The sequence below is a fragment of the Dromiciops gliroides genome, chromosome 5 (genome assembly GCF_019393635.1).
Source record: "Dromiciops gliroides isolate mDroGli1 chromosome 5, mDroGli1.pri, whole genome shotgun sequence".
Classification (NCBI taxonomy): domain Eukaryota; kingdom Metazoa; phylum Chordata; class Mammalia; order Microbiotheria; family Microbiotheriidae; genus Dromiciops; species Dromiciops gliroides.
In genome coordinates, this window is record NC_057865.1 from 109,101,451 (window position 1) to 109,113,990 (window position 12,540).

Sequence of the window (12,540 nt, forward strand, 5' to 3'; positions counted from 1 at the left end):
CATATAGGATTCTGGTTTTTAATCCATTCTCTTATCTACTTCTGTTTTATGGATGACTTCATCCCATTCATAGTCACACGTATAATTACTATGTGTTTTTCTCCTTCCTATCCCCCCCCATTTACCCTGCTCTCTCTCTCTCTCTCTTTCTCTCTTTATTCTCTCTTTTTATTGTCACTTCTCAAGAGTCTGTTCTGTTTCTGATCACTGTCTCCTTTAATCCACCCTCCATTTTATTATTACCACCTTCTCTTATCCACTTTTCTGCCAACTTTCTTGTAGAGTAACATAATTTCTATACCTAACTTAGTGTGTATGTTATTCCTTCTCTGAGCCAATTCCAATGAGAGTTAAGGTTCAAATGTTGCCTGCCAATTTTCCTCTCTACTGTAAAAGCCTTTCCTTTTATGCCTCTTTTATGAGATAATTTCTCCCATTTTACCTCTCCTTCACCCTTTCTCCAAGTGCATCCCTCTTTCTCACCCTTTACATTTTTTTAAAAGCGGCCCATCATAGTCAATTCATACCTGTGCCCATATATTTAAGTTCCTTCTAATTGCCATAATAGTGATAAAGTTCTTAGACATTACAAGTATCATCTTCCCATAGAGGAATGCAAACAGTTTAACATCATTGAATACTTTATGATTTTTCTTTCATGTTCACATTTTTATACTTCTCTTGAATCTTCTATTCAAATCTCATATTTTCTATTCATCTCTGTTCTTTTCATCAGAATGATTGAAAGTCCTCAATTTCATTAAATATCTATTTTCCCCATAAGGATTATATTCAGTTTTCCTGGGTAGGTGATTCTTGGTTTTAATGCTAGTTCATTCGCCATTTGGAACACCATATTCCAAATCCTCCAATCCTTTAATGCAGAATTTGCTAAATCTCATGTGATTATGCCTGTGACTCCATAATATTTGAATTGTTTCTTTCTAGCTGTTTGCAATATTTTCTCCTTGACCTGAGAGCTCTGGAATTTGGATATAATATTCCTGGGAGCCTTTATTTGGGAAACTCTTTAAGGATATTATCTGGTAATTCTTTCAATTTCTATTTTACCCTCTACTTCTAAGATATCAGGCAGTTTTCTTTGACTTCTTGAAAGATGATGTCTAGGCTCTTTTTTTTTAATCATGGCTTTCAGGTAGTCCAATAATTCTCAAATTATCTACTGGATGTATTTTCAAGGTCAGTTGTTTTTCCAAGGAGATGTTTCACATTTTCTTCTTTTCTTCATTATTTTTACTTTGTTTTATTGTTTCTTACTGTCTCATAGGTTTATTAGCTTCCATATGCCCAATTCGAATTTTTAATATATTACATTCTTCATTGAGCTTTTGTATCTCTTTTCCCATTTCAATGATTCTACATTTTAAGGAGTTCTTTTATTTAGCAAGGTTTTGTGCATTTTTCACCATTTGGCCAATTTTGTGTTTTAAGGTGCACATTTATTTTTCCAACTTTTTCTTTGCCTCCTTTATTGGGTTTTAAAAATCATTTTTGAGCTCTTCTAGTAGTCTTATTGGGCTTGATATAAATTCATATTTTTGAGGTTTCATTTGTAGCTGTTTTTACATTGTTGTCTTCTGAGATTGTGTCGTGATCTTCCATGTCACCATAACTTTTTTATGGTCAAGCTCTTTTGTTGTTGTTTACTCATTTTCTTGCCTACTTCTTAACCTTTAACTTAAAGGTTAAAGTTGGGCTGTCACTTCACACCTATCAGATTATTATTGCAAAATAATTTAAAATAAAAGATAAAATGTAAAAAGATAAAATAAAATTAAATTAAGTTGGGATCTGTTCTCCGGATGGAGGGGGCACTGTCCCAAACTTCAGGTTTTTTGTGCTACTGTTTTTAGAGCTGGGCAGCCAGGTGTTACAATGGATAGAATGCTGGGGTACTATTCCTGTTGGTCCTTAAACTGTGACTAGGTCTCCTACTGTAGACACAAAATAAAATGCTCTTTTCTGACTTGGAACTGATGCCAGATCCCTGGCTCCTTTGTGAATGACCACAAACTACCTTCTAAAACCTGGAAGTGTGACCAGAGCCCTTGCTCACCCATGGCCACAAGTACTAGTGCAATAGTGTTCCTCTTAGCCTTGGAACTATAACCCAGAATTGTTCAATAGGGTCCTGAAGCCAGTGCCAGAAAAAGGTCCCCTACAATCTCTTCCCATTCGGTTCAGACCTCCTTATTGTCTGTGGGCTGAAACCTCCCAAAGCTGCTTTTTCAACTTATATAGCCACCTCCATGGTCTTCTGTTGACATTGCTGAGTCAAGACAGTGCCAAGATGGAAGAGGAAAGGCTGTGACTTTTCAGATCTCTGTCCATGATCCCTGCAAATAGCTTTAAATAATGACATAAGACAATTCCTGAAGCAGTAGAAGCCACAAAAGGATAGGGTGAGATCATTTTCCAGCCAAAGATGGCTTAGAAGGTTGGCAGGAAAGGTTTGTTGTACCAGGGTGAGAGTGGAGCCTAGACCCAGGCAGTACTGACACAGATCCAGTCCCAGCCAGGCTGAACCAGAGAAACAGGCATCCAGAGCTTCTGAATTGGCTACCACTGCAGCAACTTCTGGAACTCAGCTCATGAACCAGTGAGAGGGTCAGGGTAGTTGGGCAGGAGGCGATTTTAGGAGTCTCTGCTGTCACTGAGGCAGAACTCTGTTGTGTTGCCCATGCTCAGAACCAGGAAGCAGTCTTTTATAGGTAAATAATATCCATCCAAATGTAAATTCACCTTCATTATTGACTACACTTTATATAGTCTGCTGGGATGGTTTTATAACATCCAGTGTTGACATTTCTCTTTCCCAACTCTGGGATAATTATCTTAAAGCCTAGCTCCTAGTCTGAGTTTCTGAGAAATTTTAATCATGGAAACTCTCATTTAGAATAATTTACAGTTTATAAAGCACTTTTCCCCACCAAAATAAAAAGCACTTACTTGAAAATTGTTCTGTGATGGATATAGTGAAAGTATGATTATTCCTCTTACATAGATGAAACAATCTAGGTTCACAATTGTTTGGTCTATTTAAACCAAAATCACAACTTCATTTAATCTATTTTGCTTTCCATTAGGTAATATTACCTCTTTTCGTTTGTTTCAAGGCTTTTACTGTGATGTCAAGGTCAGAAGGGGTTAGGCAGGTGGTAGAGATGGTTAACTCCCTTCCAATCTAAAATAAGTCCTGAATCAACTGTCCCAATGGTCTATTAGATAGAGGAGGACCATCTTGCCTGTTTCAGTTTCCAATTTTCTATCTCTGCATAGTAGACGTCAAGATCCAGATACTCTAAGCATTTATCCCTAGGGGAACAATTCTAACTTTTCTTTAAATTTCGAAGGAGGGTAAAACCCATTTTACAATTTGTAGTTTATCGGACAAACGATTCTGCAAGGTATTTACCCCAGGGATTTATTTCACTTTTCAGGACATTTAAATTCAGTGACAACAGATGGAAACTCTTGGTTAAAAATTTAAAAGGGAGACACTGCACGAAATTCAATAAAGATAATGAGGTGGTGGTGAAAGAACCAGAAAAATAGTTATGCCAAACTAAAACATTTATCTCAGGAAATTGGGGAGGGGGCAGAAAATAAGAGCTGGGGGACAGAAAATGAAGAAAGGATCAAGAAAATGGAAGGAATTGACTTCATTGTTTATTTGAGATGCTTTCTTATAATTCTCTCATGGAAATTCACTTATTACTATTCCCCATGTCCATTCAATTCTTTGTAAGAAAAAGTAAGATAAATAGAAGAACAAATATATTGTAATCATAGTTATTGGCTTTTGAAGGGAACAATCTAATTTATGAGATTATTTGCATATTGGAATTTTACTGTCTGAGCACAGGTTGGCTCTGGAGAGTTCATTTTCCCTCTATTCACCATCAGCCTTAGACAAAACTGGAAAGTAAGCAAAGTTAGATTTTGAAGTTAGTTAGTTTTCTCAGTCCACCCACTTTTCATCCTTCTGCCCCCCCCCATTCCTTAGCACTGGTTTCTTGCAGGAGATCAGGCACCTATACTCAGTCCCAGTGCCCTGGGCTAGGGATTTAGGACAGTTTTCAGGCTTTTTGTGTGCATTGAGCTTCAACTAAGGGCTATCTCTGATAACATAAACCTTATTTCTCATGTCAGAAATCAGTTAAATACAACTAAAAAAATATTTATTATATTCATACTCTCTGCAAAACTTGTTTCCTAGTTTAATAGATTTAGCTTTAGATGGGATTTTAGAAGTCATATAGTCCAATACTCTCATTTTATAAGTGAGTAAAATAGGTCCAGAAGATTTCATCCACTTTCCCAAGGTTACATAGATAGTAAATGACAGACAGGATTTGAAACCATGTCCTTATCCTCTTAGTCAAAACCCAATCCCCTTTATACTTCTTCACTATGTCACAATATCTTTCCTATTGGGAAACAGACATAAAATGGAACAACATCTATAGACTCTCCACAAATTGCGCATCATAATTTGGAAAAGAGGAATTCTTCACTCCACTCCACCCCACCCCACCCCACCCTACAATGTGGCTAGTGTATGGGACTAAAATTTTAGCTTTTCTGTCTAAAATATCTAATGACTGGTCAACAATAAATTATAAGCTTTAGCAAGAGTTTAGACTTTTAAGCATTTATTAAGGAGAATAAGAATTTGGTGAAGAGAAAAAGAAAGGCCTAGATTCATCTGTCTATTATAGGGAGAGAGCATTTCTCACTCCACTCTCCACCAGACTCCTGACAAAAGAGAGCAAGAGTGCCAGCCTCGACCCTCTTCCTCCCACAAGCAAATGCTACTTCCTGATGCCAAAGAAAAACCCCATCTTGCCCTCAGGCGCCTTCTCTTCATGGTGGAGCTGTCCTACAGTAAGTGTCCAGCAGGTGGCGTCATTCCAATCATTATACTAGTTAGCTTGAGTGATGTACTTTGTTTCTGCAGTGTTCTGGGGAAAAAGTCAGTACAATGCCATCCATAAACGGGAGTATCTAGAAGCTCTCATTATCTACGAGGAATCAATTTTCATTTGGATTCTGAAAAGGATAGTCTCTATGGCAAAAGCACACACTTTTGGTGAATTCACATCTTCGTGTTGGATACCTTGCTTTTTATTATGTCACTGGTTATTAAACAAATTTAGTTCCGCTTTTACATCCTACAAAGATTCTTGCAATGATCTTAAGATATTAATGTGAAAAAAACTTGTTGGAGAAGAACCATTTTATTCCACTCAATCAATTATTAAAAACTACAACAAGTAGCAAGCTCCATAACATAATAGTTGTACTCCGTAGTTTTCAGTCTATAGTGTGAATCTGAGGGTGTTATCTGATATAGAACATAATTTATTAAACCCTGCATATTTCTTTTCCTTATTTGATCAAAGATTTTGGTAAAGGTACTTTAGAGATTGGAAAGTAGGAACATAGGTCAATAGTTACTGACTCTTTTTTTGGTAATTGTCTTATTTGGAGAGTGATAATATCTATTTTTCCAACTGTTTGGAACCTTTCTGTATTTCAGATATCTTGACAATGGATCCCTCAATATTCTGAAAGTAAGGATGCCTCCCTGATGAGCCTTTTCTCTCCTTGTACTTGTTTTAATCTAGCTGTTCTTTCATCTTTGCTTCTATTAATGCCATATTTATTTCCTCATGAAGTAACTTAGGACTACAATCGTGGAATCCAGATATGGAGGATGCACTATCTTTGATAGAGGAAAGAGTTCACCACATTAATAGACCTCTTCTATTTTTGTCCATTTGTTGTCTTTCCAGTTTCATTCTCAGATGTTCTTGGATGATTTAACTTAACTAGGCCTCTTGCCAAACTTAATAAAATTTACTTATTTCCCCCTCTACTTCCTGCTGTTATAAAAATGGCTGCACCTAATATTCTACTACTTTCTTGTATAGGTTTTACAAATGAGTTTTTATTCTGACATTCTATATCATATTTTTGTTAATTGTTTATTTGTTGTTGTTGGCTTTTCTTTTTTGGGAAAGAACAAGAGTCTTCTGAAAAGGTGGTTTCAAGGCTCTTATGGTCTTCTAACTCCTCAGCCTTCTTCTTGCCAGATTTTCCAGCTCCTTCTCCACCCAGACCACACATTCTACACTAGAAGTGTTATACTTTTCATTTCTGGAACTCTACCCTGGAGGCCAGATGTCCTGATTGGTAACTGCATCACTTGGCCAGTGCTTTCATATAGGCCACACCCATTGTTGTGGTTCACTCATATCTGACTCTTTATGACCCCATGGGAAACATGAAGATGTAGAAGAGAAATATTAATACAAATACTGTGAGATTTAAGCTCAAGTATTCCAGAAACATTTTTGTTTATTTAATTGTTAATAAAATCTCTAAGATATTCTAGTATGGATAGAGAGAAATGTCAAAATTGTCATAGCCCCCTATGCCCTCTGACATGACTCTGCTCCAAGGTAACTTCAGTTAACATTTATACTAATCTTAAACAAGGAAAATATATATTAAATTATACTCTGTGTTAATATTCAAGAATAGTTGAGTAAGCAAATAATCTGAACTACTCTCTTCTCTCCTGTAGTATATAAATGGACTTCATACTATCCATCAATATTTCACTCCTTTCTCAATAGAAAAGAATGGATCCTAATGCCACTCACTTCAGTTGACAAGGCAATGATGTGAATAATATAAGACTTTATTTTGATTATCATTCTTAATACTTTTTTTTTGGTTTTGTTTTTTGTGAGGCAATTGAGGTTTACTGACTTGCCCAGGGTCACACAGCTAAAGTGTCTGTGGCCAGATTTGAACTCAGGTACTCCTGACTCCAGGGCTGGTGCTCTATCCACTGCACCACCTAGCCACCCCTTGGTTATCATTCTTAATCCAGTTCCCCTAAGGGGAAAAAAAAAAAACCTTTTTGTTGAGGACAAAACCTACTCTTCCAAGAGCATTTTCAAGCAGAGAAATGTTATATCTGTACATTTCTACAGAAACCAGAAGGGTTTTAATAAGCTTCAATACAGTGATTCAAAAATAACACATCTGTTAAGACACCTGTTGATTTCTTTGTGGTGATAGTGACTATGGTCATGTGTTATGTTATTTAGGCCATGCCACAACCAGCACCTCCTAATTCTCTTTTAGAAAAAAAATGTCCAGTCATTCTCCAGTCATACCTGACTCTTCATGATCCCATTTCTGATTTTCTTGGTAAAAATATTGAAGTGGTTTGCCATTTCCTTCTCCTCATTTTACAGATGAGGAAACTGAGGCAAAAAGGGTTAAGTGACTTTTCCAGGGTCCCACAGCTAGTAAGTATCTGGGGCCAAATTTTAACTCATAAAAATGAGTCTTCCTGACTCCAGGCTTAACACTCTATCGACTGCACCATTTAGCTATCTGCACATTTACTGCAATATAGGTATAAGGCTTCTGTGTAAAATATAGGCCACTAATATCTTTCTCTTCTTCTACCTACGTCCTATGTTATAATTATCTTTTTTATCATGCTCTTTTATACTTGCCTTTATAATGCAATTGCTAAGTATTAATGATGCATAGTGCCCGGCACATAGAAAGCATTTAATAAATATTTGTTAGCTTGTTGATATGATTTGGGAGTTCTTATCTAATTCTCCATAGAATTTCTCTTCTTCCTCTTCCTCTATAGTGGATAAAAGTACAATCATCTTCATAATAACTTTTTATGAATGATCATTAAGAAAATGGCAATATGAGATACCTCACTAAATTATATTCAGCTTTACTTGTATAAATGAGATTATAGAAATTCTACTAATATATTATTTCCTTTTCCAAGAAGGACCTGTGTACAATCTTTCCATTTACATAGAAATTCCTTTTGTCTTTTGTTGTTACTTCTGGGAAATACATCAAGATTATTATGATTAATTTCCTCCACTATGATAACCACTTATTGATCACAAACAAATGGGTGGTCAAAGAACTGTGTGATTCTTAACATCTGTCCTCCCTTTATACAACTTCACTACTGTCACTATCGAATCAGAAGTGTGCATGAGACTGAGGGCCATTTTCTGTTCTGATTTTTTTCATGGGCTGCTGTGGTCAAAGGATCCATCACCAAGTTGTCAGGCTATTTTTGAGGGGCTTCCCTCTCATTAACATGCCAAGTTGAAAACTAGATGGTCCAAAGTAGACAACATGATCTAAATAGGTTCTTATTCAGTGTTTTTCTAGCTTCGTAGAAAGCACCAGGGTTTGCTTTCTGTTACTATAGTCTTGAGTAACCTAGTATCTTTTCCATTCCATAATGAGGCATCAGAGTAAGGCTATGGAGATTTAACAATAACAAATTTATATATCACTTTAATGTCTTCAAATATTATTCTCTCAGAAACTTTATGAAATAAAAATGCAAATGTATTCTTTTATTACAAATGAATACATACGGGCTGTAAGTTTACTGACACACCCACATCTAGCAATTGTATGGTGTATGATTAGAAGCTAGATCTCCCAACTTTGAGCCCAATACCATATAACTATAGATCTAATGCACTCAGACATGAAGTTTCTTGATTCCTACTCTTTTTTCTCATCTGTCACAGTGTCCCCTCTGACAAACCTTCATCCTGGTCTCCCCTCTTTTAATTGACTCCCTCCATGGGAACTCATTTTAAGATGAATCCTAACCATATTTCACTCATGCCTAGACTCTCCAGATGCTTCTTATTTCTCAGCAACTGCCATATTGACCTTCCTCAATCTTTTCCCCCCTACCTTTCAGTTTCCCTTTTATGTGTTGTCTTCCACTATTATAATATAAACTTCTTAGGAGTAAGAACTGGCTTATTTACTCATATTTGTACCCTCAATACTTATCACAACATGTATCACATAGTAAGTCCTTAATACACATAACAATGTGTAATCCCCTCTTAAGACATTATATGTATGAGGCATAGGACAAATAAATTATAACCTGTAAAAGACATTATATTAGTAAAAAGAGAAGTGAAACAGGAAGCCCTGTGCCCTGTAGAATACTATAATCAATGTCTGGGATTGACACAGGTCTTCACAGGGTATCTGGGGGAGAATGGCAAGTTTGACAGACCTGATGGAAGTATATCCAGGAGAGAAGAAGGACTCTTAGGGGCACCTTTCAATACCTTTGTACTACCAACGTAGCACCTCCTTGAAAGTTAGTCTCAGTATATATAAAACAGATGAGTTCTTAGATAACATGATCAATTTCAACATGCATTTTCCTTTGAACAAATGGCATAGACCAGTTGGGGGGTTGTGTTTTTGAAAGATATTACTTATCCATAATTTATTGAAAGTAATTAAAATTATTATTTATATGCTATAACATTAAAAGTGAAATACATTGATAATGCAAAAAAAGGTTCAGTGCAAAGGAGCTGGTCACTAGTCTGCAAAATTAAACTATTTTAAGAGGCTCAATTACCTTTAACATATTGGGAAAATCCCAACAGTTCCTATAAACCAGCAGGGCTTTGGAAAGGGATTCAGTTATACAATACTTCCACTAGGATTCAACAATAACTTTCTGGGTAAAACCCATAAAACTCAAGACCCTGAAGATGAAAGAATACTGCAAACACATTCTAACAAAGTTATTAGAACCAAAATAAGGTTTATGAGAAGATCTGTTCGGTCTCTGGGTAACAGGTTTCTTCACCTCCCAGACTCATAGCAAAGCAAGGAAAATTAATCCTCAGAGGGGGAAACTTTCACAGCTTTTTGATACTCCTATCCCTATATTCCAGGACACAAATTGAGAAGAAATTTAGAAGTATTCCTTGTCCTGGTATAGAAAGGAAAATACAGCACACTAAGGAACATGCATCACAAGGCTTGGCACAAGCCAGCGTATTCCACATTTTGGATACCGAACTGGACTTGCAGTCAAGAAAACATGCACTCAAATTCCATCTCACAAAACTACCCTATGTGATGTCTGATGCTGGGTAAATCACTCAACAAGAAAAAATATCTTACTCATCAGGAAAATGGAATTAATTATAGGATCAAAAAGTTGGGAAAGACCTTAAAATCCACAAAATTAAACTCCCCTCATGTTACGAATGCGATAACTGAGGACTAGGAAGGTTAGGTAATTTGCCTGAGATCACATATGTAAAAAGCATCAGAGCTAGAATTTGAATAAAGGTCCTCTGATGCAGGAGAAGGAAATGATAAACCTCTCAAGCATTGTTGCCAAGAAAACCCCAAATGGGGACAAAGAATTGGACACAACTAAAAATGACTCAACAACAAGAACAACCTCTGATGTTAAAGCTAGGGTACATTTTCTACCATGCTCCACTGTTTGCCATATAATACTTACCTTTTGCTACAGTTGTGAAAAACAATGAGATAATGTATATAAAGCACTTTGGAAACCTTCAAATGACATATCTGTATGTATTACCATTATCACCATCGTCATCATCATTAATCATCTGGGAAGCAAGTAAGCCTTGGTACAATTTAATTTAACATTTATAGTAATGAATTTATTAAGTATGCAAAAAATCTGTTCCGGGCTCTGAGGAAAATAAGAAAGAAAGAAACAAGCAAACACAAAAATAGTTCCACCTTCGAAACGCTTGCAATCTATTAGAAACTGTGAGCACACCAAACAAATTGATGCTCTGCCTCGAGCAATGTAAATGTGGAACAGTGAGAGGCCAGCTGTCCAGATAGTTCTCCCTCCATTCTATTCCTTGACATACTATTCTCTGCTTCAGAATCATACCATGTCAGTTCCACCAACTCTGCTGACACTTCACAGGAGCCAATCTCCTCTGGAAGGAGTTCAAATTCCACATTGATTATAATGTTCCCTGAGACAGGGAGCCAACCAACCAGGATCCATTTTTAAAAAATAAATTAAAGGTAGGGGAAGAGGAGGGGAAGGATTCAGTGCAACCAGAAGTTTTAGATGTGGAAGGCAATTAACTAGTCCAACCCCCTTATTTTTACCTATGATGAAATATTGATATTCTGTCACAATAATTAGATTTATAAAATATTGATGTCATTGTAGGAAATGATTCTCAATAGAAAAGTGACTAGACCGATTGCACTATCCCACTATCCCACCAAAGGTTGCTCTTGATCTGACTATAGGTTCTTGGGCTATTTGGACAACAACCCCTCATTAGAAGTCAGAAACTTGTTGTTAACTGAATTTCATCTATCAGAACTTTGCCTTCCAGTGATGATCTCATTACCCTTATCCTCAAAATAAAGTATGTCCTTTATATTCCCTAAAAACACTTAAACATAGAATTCTCATTTTTGGTTCATTGCTACTAAAGTCACGTTGAAGCCATTATGACTGTGAAGACATGCATACCAGAAAGTAGTAAAAAGGTAAAAATCCTTACTTTTACCTTTTCCATCTTAAACTATTATATTTGTGATGAGAGAGAGAGAGAGAGAGAGAGAGAGAGAGAGAGAGAGAGAGAGAGAGAGAGAGAGAGAGAGAGAGAGGAGACATTTATTCCAAATAGGCCTCTATCTTATCTGTACCTTGCTTTTGCTGACCACTGCTGTTTCCCAACCAGATGTTATGTTTGGTATGGTGGATGATAATCTAACATTTTGAACCAGGAGATGTGCTCTGTCTCTGCCCCTGGTTCTGTGATGTATGCCCTGATTTTCTTTTCTTTTTTTCTAATCCATCAAAAGGGAAGTAATATTTACTGTAGCTACTTTGAGAGGTTTGTGTGGGAATTACATGAAATTCACCTATGTGAGTGGGGAAGTAGTGAGAGGGCTGCCAGAAATAGACAGCGGATAGTGAATATATAAGTCAGGGAGGGGTCATGAAAGATCTGGGGAGACAGAAGTACTATATGAGCAATAGCAGCAATTAGTCAACCAATCAACAAGCATTTATTAGTTACATACAGTCTCCTGTATGTCAAACAGTGGGGAATATGAAGAAAAACAGAGAAATAGTTTCAGCACTCAAGGAGTCTACTTCTATCAGGTGATACAACATATACATAGAGGCTGTATCATAAATCTTAGCTTAAACCTGTCAATCTGACTATCATTTGAGTTTAAATAGCTTTAAACTGCACTAAGGTTTTTGGGGCACTCTGTATAAAAGATAGGGATACAGATCCAACAAGGGAGTCATTCACAGAGAATACTCTCAGATGAAGGCACTCCTTCCTATCAGTGTAGGTTGGACTACTTTATATAATTTATAGTCTTAGAGAGTTGCCTAGCACATTGAAAAATACTTTGCCCAGGCTACCCCAGCTAGTATAAATCAGATTTTAAGATATAAATTCCAATTTTATTGGTTCCCAAATGAGCTCACTGTTCACTATGCCACAGATGCTTCCTCAAGTATATGTGTACATATGCACATACATACATGTAAATGTTATCTAATATATATGTTATAGAATGCATGTGTATATAATATGTATTATACATACCACATCTACACATATATTTATATTAGAA